Source organism: Ctenocephalides felis, unplaced genomic scaffold (genome assembly GCF_003426905.1).
Source record: "Ctenocephalides felis isolate EL2017-DRISC unplaced genomic scaffold, ASM342690v1 CF-g0.4_SCAFFOLD_01170, whole genome shotgun sequence".
Lineage (NCBI taxonomy): Eukaryota > Metazoa > Arthropoda > Insecta > Siphonaptera > Pulicidae > Ctenocephalides > Ctenocephalides felis.
In genome coordinates, this window is record NW_020537324.1 from 59,229,500 (window position 1) to 59,244,940 (window position 15,441).

At 29.8% G+C, this 15,441-nt stretch overlaps 1 long non-coding RNA gene across 1 annotated transcript in view; it reads left to right on the forward strand.

Moving 5' to 3' along the window:
• The first annotated feature begins 645 nt into the window (after positions 1–645).
• The window catches only part of LOC113366501, a 34,862-nt gene continuing 20,066 nt past the window's right edge, over positions 646–15,441 (forward strand). The window contains exons 1-2 of the long non-coding RNA XR_003366279.1: positions 646–974; positions 14,189–14,235. This is a non-coding gene — a long non-coding RNA (uncharacterized LOC113366501). The remainder of the gene's footprint in view (positions 975–14,188; positions 14,236–15,441) is intronic.

Sequence of the window (15,441 nt, forward strand, 5' to 3'; positions counted from 1 at the left end):
AATCGCACCATTTTTATCGCGTTGTATGGAGACCAAGAAATACAACTTGAAGTAGGAGAAATACGGACGAAATGACGTAAATGACGTGACGAAATTGACACCTTATTCAAAAATTGGCGCGACGCAGTAATCAGCTCAAACGTGTTCTTAGGCGGCTATTATACAATCAGGCATGTCTAAAAGATAAAAGTCGATAACAAAATTTACAACAATACCCTTTTGCACAACGAACTTATGGGCTGTTGACCAAATACCGTGTAATAAGAAGTCCGTGTAGTCGGAGGGATGTCGGATTTTTAGCTCCGTGTAGTATGGGAACCGTGTACCCAGAGTGCCGTGTAAAGCGAGGGCCTACTGTATCGGAAAGTTAATTTGCCTTAAGAAAAAATGCTACTTACTACTAGTTAAATAATTTAACTTAAATTCCAAATTATCCTTAATATAATTTAATTCAATATGAAAAATGTGATTAAACATGCGTTTACACCATTTTGTCAATAAATCGGCAATAGACGATGACAAAACTATGACCTTTTTCCAAGATTCAGCGTCAGCAGCGACATCGGACGGGAGTAAATTTATCGTAGGTGAGCCTGTCGACCGCTACGGAACAACACCGTGCAGCGTACTGAACAGTCTCACGCTCGCACGCTCGACGTTCGCACGTTCTTCGCGTACTCACGCTCTCCCGATCTTTCAGTCTTTCAGCCGTTCGTTCCTCGGCGGGGCTACCCTTTCGACCGCGGTCGAACTCGGTCAGTACGTCCGCGGCAGTCGGTGTGCTTTGTTCGCGCGTGTTTGTTTCGACTGAAATTGATTTTTGGACGTAATTCGAGGCAGATAATTACGGTGGATAGTGTTACTGTGAAAACTATGCCAAATCGTGAGAAAACAATGATATATTTCGAATTGATGGTTATTTGGGATACTATGTGATAATTGTGTTAATTAATATATCATGGAGTTGCGATTAGGTGAGTTGATTTAATTTATTAAAAGACAATTTTTTGACAATTTTCTTAGGATAAATTGTCTCATTAAGAAGATAATTGGAGTTTGTGACTATTCAGTGTTTCAAATTTAATTTTATTGATATTTTGACGTTGATACATATTTGAAATTATTAGCAGCCCATTCATCGAAATTAAAAACCTGAAAGAAAAATATTTTCTATCAATTATACGTTTCGACAATTGATGTGTTTATTATTCCGTTTATTTATTGTCTTATTGTTATAAATAGTTAAAAAAGATCCTTCTATAATTCTTCGTTTAAATAAATTTTGTTCGAATTGTAGTACGGTCGGGTTAGAAAAGTCCATATTATGTTTTAAAGTATAAATTTGGTCTGCAAGCATACTTTTAAATTGTCTCGGATTTTTTGAATTGTTTTTATGTTGTTGTAAACGTTTAATTAAGTTCTGGCTTATTTCTCCTATGTAAATTAAATTGCAATGTAAACAATTTATTTGATAGACGAGATTTCTAAGTCATTCTATATTAAAAGGGGTTTTTGTTTTGGTAAAAATAGTACTAGTAGTTGTACTAAAATTGTTTACAAGTCGGAGTCCAGATTTATAAAAAAGTTTTTTTCATCCACTTCTTTGTGAATCGATAAGTATCTTTTTGCCTAGGAGGCATTAGTCCTCTCCATTAGCTTTGAATTTAAATTTTTAGTTGTATTTCTCTTATTAAAGTTTTAATTGAAAACTAATTTTAGTGTTATAAGTTTCTGTTTATGTCGTGGTTGATTTGTTGGATGATGACACACATCATGCGTCGAAATGTACGATTATTAAAGTATGTTTTTGTTCAAACTTTTTTTTATTTCGGCGATGGGCTGGTAATTATTTTTAATAGAGTTTAGCAATTATTCAAGAAATTTATATTCCAACTCTGCTAATGGATATTTCTGACGAAGTGCTAATCAAAGGTTATATACAGTGTTATCTATGTAAAAAAATTATCCATAAAATTTATATTTTGCATTAGTTAAATATTGTAGCTATTAATTTGTAAAATTCCTTTAAAATTAAAAATAAGACATTGAACCTGTTTGCCCACTGGCTTTATAATTTAGTTAGTATATAGTTATTGCTTGTTAAATATACCTCATAAAACATTCAATAATAATTTGAAGCATAATTTGAATAAAACAAACTGGCAAACCTCCAATTACACCTTTAGGGTGAAAAGACTAAGTTCCAAATTTTTGAAAATCAGAAAATATCACATTTCTACAATGATGAATTAGCGGGGGGTTTAGTGAACATAGTCATATAGTTGTTGGTTTGATATGTGTTATTTGTTGTGATATAATTGGTTTGGTTTTCACAATATAATTCGTCAAAGTCGAATTCGAGCTTTGCGCTCCTAGCTACCCCATATATACACATATATAAATATATTACTAGTATTTTTTTGTTTTTCATTTTTTTCAATAAAACTTCTGTACTTTTTCTTAAAATCCATTTCAGCAATCTCTTAGTTATTTTCGTGACTTACAAATTACACTTATCAAAAATATTCTCCTACACATAATTTACTAATAATAAGCTCGTTCTATGAGGCCATTAATAATAACCGAATAGCCGAATTCAAAAGGACATCCACACATCTTGTATGTTTCATACGTAACAATTTCAGAATGGTATCCTTATTTATTATATGTAGACTTTTGTGACAGTATGAGTATCAGTGTGTCCTCTAATAATTTGGCACATCCGCAATATCGCGGTTTCCTAATTCGCTAGTCATCTCTATATCTAACATACAAATACACAACTCAAACGAACATGACGGTCATTGGCTGGAAGAATTCTCTATAAGCTCTTTTGTATTGTATGAATGACCTCACATAGTTTCACATAAGATCGCTGTGAGATTCTAGTTAGACTCGAATTCTCTGATTGTGAGAAATGATTTTCCGGTAGAAGTACCTAGAGAATAATGATATTACGAACCAGAGTCTTTATCGTGCTTACAAATTGTAAGTTTTTAGATTTAGTTTTTTTTATAATTTTTAAACTCATAATCTAATGAAAAGTAATGTCTACTGAATTCGACATTCGAAATTCGAAATTGAGGGTCATGCCTAAAATCATATTTATTGGAAATAGAGAATTTTATGAATATTCTCTAGTTTGAAAACTAATGTAGTACTTATCTTAATTTGAGATTTCAAAATTTTGAAAATTGAAAGTCATGTCTAGAAAAGGAATTCATTAGAAATATAGAATTGTAAGAATATTTTCCAGTTTAAAAATTATGATAAACCTATCTTCGAGATGTCAAAATTTAAAAAAATTGAGGGTCATGTCTAGAAATGTGTTTATTGGAAATTTTATGGATATTCTCGTTTGAAAAGTAGTAATGTAAAAACTATCTGTATTCGAGATTTCAAATTTTTGAAAATTTAGGGTCAGCCTTAGAATCATGTTTATTAGAAATACATATAGAATTTTATGAATATTCTGCAGTTTAAAAAGTATTATATTTATTTCGAAATTTCAAAATTTTGAAAATTAAGGGTCACATCTAGAGTCATGTGTATTAGAAATATATAATTTTATGAATATTTATAATTTTGAAAATTGAGGGTCACGCCTTTTATGAATAGGCTCTCAGTTTAAAAAGTAATATAGTAACTATCTTAATTCTAGATATCAAAATTTTGAAAATTGAGGGTCACGCCTAGAATCATGTTTATTAGAAATATAAAATTTTATGGATATTCTCCAGTTTGAAAATTATTGTAAAAACTGTCTTATTTAGAGATTTCAATGTTTTGAAAATTGAGGGTCACGCCTAAAATCATGTTTGTTAGAAATATAGAGTTTTATGAATATTTTCCAATTTGAAAAGTAATATAGTAACAATCTTAATTCGAGTTTTCAAAATTTTGAAAATTGAGGATTATGTCTAGGTTTAGAAACGTGTTCATTATAAATTTGTGATTTTAGGAATATTTTCCAGTTTGAAAAGTGATTTTGTAACTATCTTAATTCGAGAATTCAAAATTTTGCAAATTGAGGGTCACTTACTAAAATCATGTTTGTTAGAAATATAGATTATTATGAATATTCTTCAGTTTAAAAAGATTTAAAAAATTTAAAATTTTGAAAATTGAGGGTCTAGAATCATGTTTATTAGATATATATAATTTTATGAAAATTTTCTAGTTTGAAGTTTGAATATAAAATTTTATGAATATCTTACAATTTGAAAAGTAATGTAGTAATCACCTTAATTCGAGATTTCAAAATTTTTAAAATTGAAGGTCGCGCCAGGAATCATGTTCATTAGAAATATATAATTCTATCAATATTCCCCACAGTGGAAAATAACACATTGTCCGAACCACATGCCTTCGATAGACATATATTGCAAAATATATTATTAAAATATAATATTATGGTAATGAGGCAAATAAATAGTTACGTAAGCTTCCAGACGATTTAATTTGCGAGTGCTATTTGATATTTTTGTCGTGAATAATGAAATAAGCAAATATAAGCAGAAGTGCCCACGTAATTGAATTATTGCAAGAACATCTGGGTTTATCCAACAGGTGCAGGTGGGTTTGGAATACATGATTTTTTTTAACAGATTCAAACCGTAATATAAAGGGGTGTTTGTAAACAGTTTTTAATTTTGAATATTAGGATTACTCCCAAAAAGTTCGGTATTGAATATACAAGTCTAACGTCGCAATATTTCATTTATCTTTGTCAACTTAAAATTCACATGTTATAGAGAATAGGCGTTTCTGTCAGTTTTGAAGAGAATATTGTGGGATATTTTCTGATAGAAGTAGATTGAGCTAAAATGTGGGATAATTCTCTAAATATTATCCAGGTGAAATGGATTTTACTTAATTAAATAAACTAAGTAAATTTTACATACGAATATGTGTTATTATTTTGAAACCATAAAAATATAAAGATTCATTTACATTCTGGCTTATCAGGCAGTCGTTGTTGACTAGGCAAATAGTTACAGCTGGATTTGTGTCGCCTATTGGGACATCCAGTTCTCTGAAAAACAGATTTTGCAATACAGAATGTTTGTTGTGCATATTTATTTTGTTCAAGACTGATTACGCGAAGGAAAACCGTTGGATGGCATAACGGTAGTTTGAATTTCGTAAACGAATTTAAAGTCCACTAGTTCCCATTCCTCATCTGATGTTATTTCATTTTTTTATTCGCATACCGCGGCTGACTTTTAATTTTCTCATAGTAATTTGTTTTCGCAGTTAGCATTATGACGGTAACTTCTCGGAATACAGATTGCGCAGGCTATTATGGTTTGGAAAACTGTGTGCAAATATTCAGATGTATTATTATCGGATAATATATTATTGATAATATTGGCTTAATCATTTGTCACGGTTTGAAAATTGAAATGATGTGGTATATGTATTAATTTTATAATTTTATGTGTATTACCTATCTATGCAAATCTTTATAGAATGTAGTATTTTGCGTAATTACAAATTCGCTAAAAATTTTGAGTGATCTGTGATGAAATATTGAAATTAATGAGGGTTAATACATTTGTATTATTTTAATCCTGAGCCTTAAATGATAGATTAACCATTTGCCTCCGACAGTCTCCTTTTGGAGACAACGTAAGTCTAGCATATTTTTCCGTTGTCTTCTCTGAGGCACGACGCAGTATGTATACAAAATGACTCAGTTCGTATTGAAGCGTCTAATAGATCATGGATGACCACCTCGCGGTTCAAGGTTCTTTAAATATTTTTCCAACGCTTTTCTAATTTAGTATTTATAAGACCGTCAAGCATTTCTAAAGTAAAATTTTTGTTATTATCTAAATATTTTTTACTCTTATTCGTTATATAATTTTTTATTTTAAATGCTCAAAACCATCAAGTAATTCGTAAAATCATCAAAAAAAGAGAGTCGTATAAAAAACGATATATAGCATTTTTTGTGGAATGTATAAGGAACGACGCTAATTCATTATAACAAAATTGCTTTTCATGCTGCAGAAAATAAATTTATATATTATTGTAAATGTATGTTCATACACAATAATATCAAGTGTACAGCAGATACGCTTTCGCCAGAATGCGGCGCCGAGTAGCTGATAGATTGCTTTGGAATCGGTACGGAGCGGAAAGGGTTAATATTCAGAGTTTGGCAACGAATACTTCAAAACTTCATACTGTTAACTAGTTTTTACTTGTAACATCAATTCCACTGTATTTTCTTCCGCCACATATTATTTCCGGCTTTAGTTTGCCTTTGAGAGTTGACAAGTGGTTATGCAGTGATAAAAAATGCACATGACGTGCGCCTTGGCGCATAATGGATAGTTATTGACAGTAATATCTCTTCAGAACACATTGCAACTGACGTAAATCGAAATTCTTGGAAAATGCTTTTATCGATATCAACATAACCCAACCAACATGAGCATGATGCCCACACACAGCGAACTCACTCAGAAACTGCATCAGTCATGTTGCCGTTTATATACTATGATTAAAATATTGTTCTCTGCAAGCAGACTCCACATTCGATGCGCATAATTCATCTTTAAATTTAATATACGATCTTCGTAGAACTGGTTCTCTCGATCGACGTTAATTCGCATTCATGCATTTAGACTTCGATATTTACGTAGGCATTCGGAATATGTCTGAATCGAACTTGAATGATTTATTTTATATGCTAAAAAATTTGGATTTGCAACTATAATCTATCGAATTAAACATTAAGCATCGAATATGCGTTGTTCATACTTCGAATGACTTTTCTTATTTTGCTATCATGTTATTATTAATAGTATTATTGGAAATGATTTCAAGAGACAGGTCAATTACCTTTCATGCAAATTTAAATAAAAAATAATGTCAAGAGATCGCACATAGTCATCAAATATATATGCCCATAAATATAAACGAATAAATTAAGAAAATACAGTTAAGTTTTATACGAACCAAATACTTGGGATATTTAGTTTATTGCCTAAACTTATTCGTGTTTATGATATTTTAAGAATATTCTGTTCTATCACATTTTAGATGTTTTCACATATTCCGATAGATTCCAATTATTTTATTAACTTGAAACAATTATACAGATTTAATACTAGATTTTTCATCTTAACTATAAGTCAAATATATCAATTAAATTTATATCTATCCAGTATGGTGTAAAATTGCGTATTATGCAAAATAGTTGGCAATAACTGTACATCAACTTTAATAAGGAATCATCCAGCCATCTGCCTACAATTGTACAAAGCTCGCCGCTTGAAATGAGCATTACTCCTCTTCAAAGTCGCTTATTTATACTCCTCTCTATCATAACATTTTATTGTTATTATTTATCGTATATTTTATTACAATAGTTCTGCGGTCGAACGTTCCTTCTATCATCGGAATCGAAGAATAGATGCAATTATTTGTATATCTTGTTCTGACTGCGCTGAACTTGCATTGGTTCTATAAAAAGATTAAATTTATACTTGTTAGGAAGTACTCTAAATGTCGGTGGATAATATATTATTTATGGTTTGGGTTTTCCTTTATCAATTTTTACTTGAGGGGGTATTCTGGTCTAGAGACAAGAATTTTATGCGACTTTTGAAATTTCGTAAAAAAGGCAAACAATATTTTTTCTATATTTAAAAAAGTCTAAAACTGGCTTATAAAGTTTTAATTCTGGAAGGTGATGAAGTGGAGGAGTTTAAACAAATTGATACCTGACCATACTCATGATTTTAGTCCTTCAAATAATCTGAAGAAACAATATGTATATGTATATGTATTATTAATCTAGAATAATTTAATAGTATGAATTAGGAACAACTTTTTTTCCCCAAATTAGCGACTGTCTTAAAAAGAAATTATGTACAACTTTTGTTATATTCTCGATTTTTTTTAAAAATAGTAAAAATCGGATTTGAGGATGAAGATAGTTCATACGGATATGAAGTCTATAAAGAAGACCTTGTAAAAATTTTAAGTAAATCGGTTCAGTTGAAGTTGAGAATTGATGGATATCGTATCGAAAAAAAAATTTCAAGTAAAATGAGAAGGGTTGTCGTAGACAACAGCTGTATTTTTGAAAATAATTTAAATTTTGAAAAATCTTCTTACACATAGTTTAAACTATAAAAAAAAACATAATTCGATTTCTTAGAACTTCTAGACCAAAATATACTCATAGTTCAATAAAAATATATTTTTATGTGAAAGTTGCTAATATAAAAAGCATGTACAATATTTTTTGTTTTTCTATTTCATCTGCACAGACGATAAAAAATTAATATTATAATATATGCTTCATGGGCTCCAATTCTGCCGAAAATGAGCAATGTTATGGCAAGGCTATGTTACGCTGTATTTTCATATAAAATGGTACTAAAAATTATCTAAGTATTTGCAGAAGTTGACAAAAAATAGTTCTTTTCCAGAAATTTTGGAAAAAAAATGGTACGTTGTTTCCTTAATACATTTTTCTACATGATTTATAAAAACAATTGTACATGGTGTAGAGTGGAATAAAAACTAAGAACTGCTTCTATTGATGGAGTTCTTTACAGTGTTGAGATATAGATTGTCAAATGAAAGAAAGATAAGGAAAATATAAGTATGTACTTATAATTAGAACTAAAACAAGACATTAGGATTCAATGAAGATGAAAAGTTGCTTACGTCAAATGAGAATTGCCAAATGTTTTAAACCAAATTGAACTTATCACCTATTTATTTCATGAATACTAAATGCAAATTACTAAATACATATAGTAAACAAATTATTCGTACATAATGTATTACATGATTAATGGTCTAGTTGGGTGGAGTGACTAAGGCGGATGCTGAGCAAGTCATTATGGAGTGCAAAAAATAGGAAAAGGGTAGGCAAGAACTATGGAGGAAGATAGTAAGGCAAAAAATCTCCTTCCCAACCAATTTTATAACATTATTGACAAAGAAAAGGATATATTATGCACTATATAATTAGATACAATAATATAAAATAAAAGTGTAAAGATATCTTATAAAATGTATATGACTGATGTATGTGTATACAAAGTCAACAAATAAACCATGCTCCAGTTCAGTATTATGTATGCAATGTAATCTAAGAAAAAATTATGTACATACATACATAAGTGTTTTTCTAAATAGACATTGATTAATTATTTATATTCAACATTATTCTTCATACATTCGATTATCCAGATTTTGATTACCCGAATGCCTATCGACAACAATCAGTCCGGTTAACCGAGTTTCTGCCGTAAATAAATTCACCAGGAATCTACCAGCTCTCGTTTACCCGTCGTTCTCTCTTCCACCCGCAAACACAATAGTCCGCGAGATAGTTCTTCGTTCTTCGGTGCCTCTCCTTTGTGCTGGCTCGGCGTGTACCTTGTACCATCCACTCGGAGTAACAATATTTACATCTGTGCCGGTATGTGTGGCGCCTTTGTAAGTTTACATTCACGTACGGTTTTCTCATGTTTGCCGTGAGAGGTGATTGGCTTTGTGTTTGTGTGCTTTCGACGTAGTGTTTATATGTGCATATGTCCATGTGGCTTGTTTTCATGTGTTGAAATCTCTCTTGCATGTTGGTTCATTCATTCATAAAATCCAGAGTTGCGATAGCAGAGCGCCGCCGCCGCTCGCGCTGAACTGATACATGCGTCATACTGTACGCGACATCCGGTTGGAATGTTTCTCTTATTTATTTTTATCGATAGGAAAACTGACTCTAGACAAACACGGTTTATATTTTATATTTGGTTTATACGTTTTTACAACTTGTTTCCCCTTATTTCTGAGAAATGTTGATATTTCTTATCAATAAGTTTCTTTACATCTATTTAATAAATAATTTTAATAATAGTTATTCATAACGCTTTTATCACACTTTTTGTTGTAGTAAGAGGGTGTCCGTTGATCACGTGAGGGGGAAGGGGGGTTTGACAAAAAATCACAAAAAATTACGTGGGGAAGGAAGGGGTCTCGTTATATATCACGTGTACTTATTTTTTACTTAAATTTTCAAAAAAACACAACTTTTTACGTAGATTCGAAAAATTTTACGTAACTAAAAATACACGTGATGTTTTGTGGAGGAAGGGGAGGTTAATTCTGAATATCACGACGTATCACCAAGCGGAAGGGGGGTCCAAAAAAAAACTAAAAAATCGATCACGTGATTAATGGACGATCGCTAAGTATTTAGCAACGATTCTGAGAATGTCTATATTAGAGATCAATATTCATTACATATTTTACGTATATATTATTATTAATAATTGAATACTCCGAAATAATTTCCAATAGAAATGAATACAACTCTATATTACAATAGAGCGTGTTTGAAATATTGAAAAAAATATAATATTGAAAAAAAAACTTTTTTTTAAAAAGAACTCAAAAGTATGATGATGTATTTACAATTATGAAGCTATCAAGTACTTTACCGAACTTAAAATTTAAATAATTTTAATAATTATTTATATTTTACTTAAAATAAATTTTATTTCCCACATTATGTTATCCATTACATTTTTTGTTGTAGTACTTAGCAACGATTGTGAGACTGCCTATATTAGTGTTCTGCTCTATAATACATATTCCACGTATAATTTTTAATAGTTTAAGAAGACAATACATTTTATTTATTGATTCATTTTCAAATTTTTATATAATTTATATCGTTAGGCACCCTGTATTAATTTTATAGAACAAAACAAATACATTCGTATCTATTACAGTAGATTCATAAAAATTCATAAAATTTCAATTAATAGGTAATAATACGGTTTCAATCCAGGTAATAAAACGGTTACGGGAATAATAAATAAGGGAGGGGAGGCAAATTATTGATTTTGTGGTACTCTCATACCATAGACCTGCCTTTGGGCAGACTACTATAATATTATTTTATTGGAGTATATTTCAACAATTGAATGAATAATGATATTGAAAAAAACACCTTTTTTTTAAAAAAAAACTCAGAATAGTAAAGCTAAAGAAGTATTTTCAATTATTAAACTATCAAGTATTATACCATTTTGCATTCTTTGTTAAATGCGCAAACTTCTATGCAACTTGCTGATACACTTCAATAGAGTTTTTTAAAGAAAGCTCTCTAAAATCGAATATTTTTTTTTAATTTATTCTATAACAAATAGTCTTACTTCTAGAGAAATTGAGGCAATTGTGGCAGTATTTTTGACTGTGGTCCTAGAAATATTATTTACGGTTACAGATTCAAAGTTTAAAGGAACAATATGAATGGTTACTGTTTTATTAAAGATCTGGGTTGCAGTTAAAAGCTCACAATTTTCAAACTACATAAAATAATTTTGTTTTTCATTTTTTTCATGATATTTACGATCAATATATTATTACCCTATTTTTGCTTGACATTGAGTTCTGGGATTCATTATTTTTAGCAATATATAAACTTTATTCAAAATATTTATATTAAAATTATTGTACATAAATTACAAATCACACCTATTGATAATTGTTAATGGTTATTTGCAATTACACATTTTAAATAATTTACTGCTATAAAAAATTACATTGGATATTTTATTATAAGAAGAAACCCAGAAAAAAGTGTTGTTTTTTCTATTCAGAATATATACAATTTTAGAAAGAATCTCATAAAATCTTTATATTATAAATTCATTCTCGTAGAATACGCATCTGTAAAAGAAAGCGCATATGTTGACACTCTAATTAGAGCAATAATTGAACTATATTAGAATGAATATTTCTGTGTTCAAGAATAGAATGAGACCATTATTCGTGTGTTGGTACGGTTCAGTACACTTCTCCTTGTAAATAGATACTTATTTGAACTCGGTACATTAAACTCGCCGTATTCTAATTTATATAGCAAATTATACCACAATTATTATAAGAACGACTATTAACTATATCCGCTTTAAGTAGGTAAGATTCAGCCGCCGTTTTGTATAGGTATACCTCATTTACACATCATGGGAATGCGTTTCTCATACGATTTAATTTAATGAGGAATACTACGAAGTTTTTTCGAATAATATTATATAATATATAGCATAAACGGAATATGTGAACAAATTTATGTTTTGATTTGCAATCAAAAAATATATGCAATGTGCATACAGACATTTGAACTAGATACGCACATTTACATACTGACACACTACTTCGCCTAGAAACCGACAGTAGAATAACGACTAGGAACCAATTTAGATTTTGAAACGATATTATCACATTGTTCAATTAATATTTCTTTATTTTGTAAAGGAGTTTCAGTGCAATGTATTTGCAGGATATGGGGTGTTCATTAAGCACTTTGAAAGTTTAAGTTTAAGTTAAGCGCTTTTTAAGGATTTTTGGATTTCTTCATCCCCTTTGGTGATACGTGGTGACATGTAAAATTAACCCTCTTTTCACCTAACATCACGTGTGATTTTGTACTTAGAAAAAAACGTAAAATTGTTGGATTTTTTTTTAAATATTTTGGATTTTTTTAGCAAGATATCTTAATAAAACCCTCCATGTGATATTTCGTAATTTTTGTCAACCCTCCACAATTTAAGCCCAATTTAAGTTAATTAGTATGTTAATTTATTGAAATCAGAAAAACGCATTCTTACGGAAAAAGAAAGTAACATAAAAGATGTATTATATGTTAATATGTATTTTTCAAGTAAAAATATTCAACTTTTTTTTATTCTGTATCAATATAACAATCAGAGTCAAAATGACTCTATGAGTTATATAGCTAATATACATTAAAGAAACAATAATTGAAATAATATAGAAATTTATATTCAACATAACAACAACAGATATAATATTCAACATAATGGGAACTTTAGAGATTTAGTCTAGAAACTTTAGAGATAAGGCGAAGAAAGTGATGAAAACGACTTTTTTGGCCAAAAATAATAATCTACTATCAGATTCATTTGTCAAATGCACTTTTAATGCATATTTTTTGTTCACGAAACTTTGGCTAATAATTACAAATTTCCAAATTTCTTATAAGATTCACACAGAAATCTTCTAAAATTCCATTTGTACTATTGGAGTTCGAACATTTCAAATTTTACCTTATGCAGGTAAGGAAACTTGTAGCGATTTCTTTTAATTGTTAGATACAATTCCATTAACTACTGCTTCTTTAATCAAAAAAATAATATCTAAATAATATAAATTTTCAAATTTCTTACAAGATTCACACAGAAATCTTCTAAGATTCCATTTGTACTATTGGAGTTCGAAAATTTGAAATTTTACCTAATTGACGTAATGAAACTCATAACGATATTATTTAATTGTTAGATACAATTCTATTAACTACTGCTTCTTTAATCGAATAAATAATATAAATTTTCAAATTTCTTACAAGATTCACACAGAAATCTTCTAAGATTCCATTTGTACTATTGGAGTTCGAAAATTTGAAATTTTACCTAATTGACGTAATGAAACTCGTAACGATTTTATTTAATTGTTAGATACAATTCTATTAACTACTGCTTCTTTAATCAAATAAATAATATCTAAATTCATAAAATAATACAAATTTTCAAATTTCTTATAAGATTCACACAGAAATCTTTTCAGATTTCATTTGTACTATTTGAGTTCGAACATTTGATATTTTACCTAATTTAGGTCAGGAAACTTGTTGTGGTTTCATTTAATTGTTAGATACAATTCCATGAACTACTGCTTCTCTAATCAAATAAATAATATCTAAATTCATACAATAAAACAAATTTTCAAATTTCTTATAAGAGTATTATATGAGTTATAACATTTGAAATTTCATCAAATTATAAGATACAATGCCATGAACTAATGTTTCTATAATCAAATAAATAATATCTAAATACATAAAATAAAACAAATTTTCAAATTTCTTGTAAGAATTACACAGAAATCTTGTAAGAGTCCATATGTACTATTTGAGTCCGAACATTTGAAATATTACTTAATTTAAGTAAGGAAACTTGTAGCGATTTCGTCTAATTGTAAGAAACAATGCCATTAACTACTGTTCTATGATCAATCAAATAATATATCAATTTAAAAATAAAACCGTATATCAAATTATTTTATTTAATTGTGTCGCTACAAAATAAAGAAATGCAATCATAATAAAAATATTTTCTTTTTCTTGCAGGTCAAGATTGTCTACATTCCAGAATGCGACTCTGGTGGTAGTGACTGGTGAGTACTCTGCATATTCTAATATTGTTTCAATAACACTTTACTGGGCCTATTTGTGTGTATTATTATAATAATGAATACTAACAATAACCAGAAAACATAACACTACGTATAAATATTGTAATCATTCAATATTCTAGCAACCGTTAGACCACCGGCCTTTTAAAAATTAAAATTCCTCTTACATAACCCGCGCACACGCATTGAACAAACAATATAATTTTTCTGCAAATATGGCTCTGTAACGGTACATTTCGGGCATTTAAACATTAAATCTCCAAAATATAATCGCATTGGCGAACCGTGAATATTTCACGCAAATATTGTTCGAGCTAACTGTTCTAATGTAATAGAAGTATGTACGATGTACGCTTCCGTGCGTGTGTTTAATGAACAAGTGTCCGTTATCGTTATCGTTAATTATTTTGCTGGACTTGTTACGCAGATTTACGCGTGACGATTCATCTTTTTAATTTTTAAATATCCCGCGCCGCTGGTTAGTTATTAAAATTAAGAGTCAGCGTTGCGTGGCTGACGTAACGGGCAGCGCGGGGCCAATGACGCATGACATCACTGCGCGCGTAACTCAATCGTGACGTGTGAGCATTACCATTCACCAGAACGTGACTTATCATTAATCCTTTATCTCGGAGAAAGATACATTTTCTCACAGGCGGCGAGGAGGTTCCGTTTATTTCTCGTTTCTTATTATTACGACATATAAGAAAAGAATGCCGTTCGCGACGACGCGACGACGGTTGTTAGAGGAAATTGTGATATTTTCTTAGAACTCGCTCAGATTTTACGTCCGATATTTGTTCCGAGGCTCATATATGTTATTTAATGAGCTCGTTGAACGTAATGTTTTGCTGGGAAATTCTTTAGGACATACACACACATATGTATATATGTGTAGTAGGGCTAGGAGCTTGTAGTAATATATATATTTTTTAATAAATATATTTAAATAAAGAAATAAAGATCGACCGGTGCTGCAACTATTCCTCTACCGAATCAAGTAAAAATAATTTCATAACTATTGTTTATTATTTCACAATTAATTATTTTCTAGAAAAAGTGCTACCTTACAACTTACTCCGTGTTAGTTGTAACATCTACCGGGACAAGCAGTAACTACATTAATAATAATTTATTATTTGCTTATTTTTCAAAAAAATGACTTGTTTCTGAGTAAATTTTTTCATT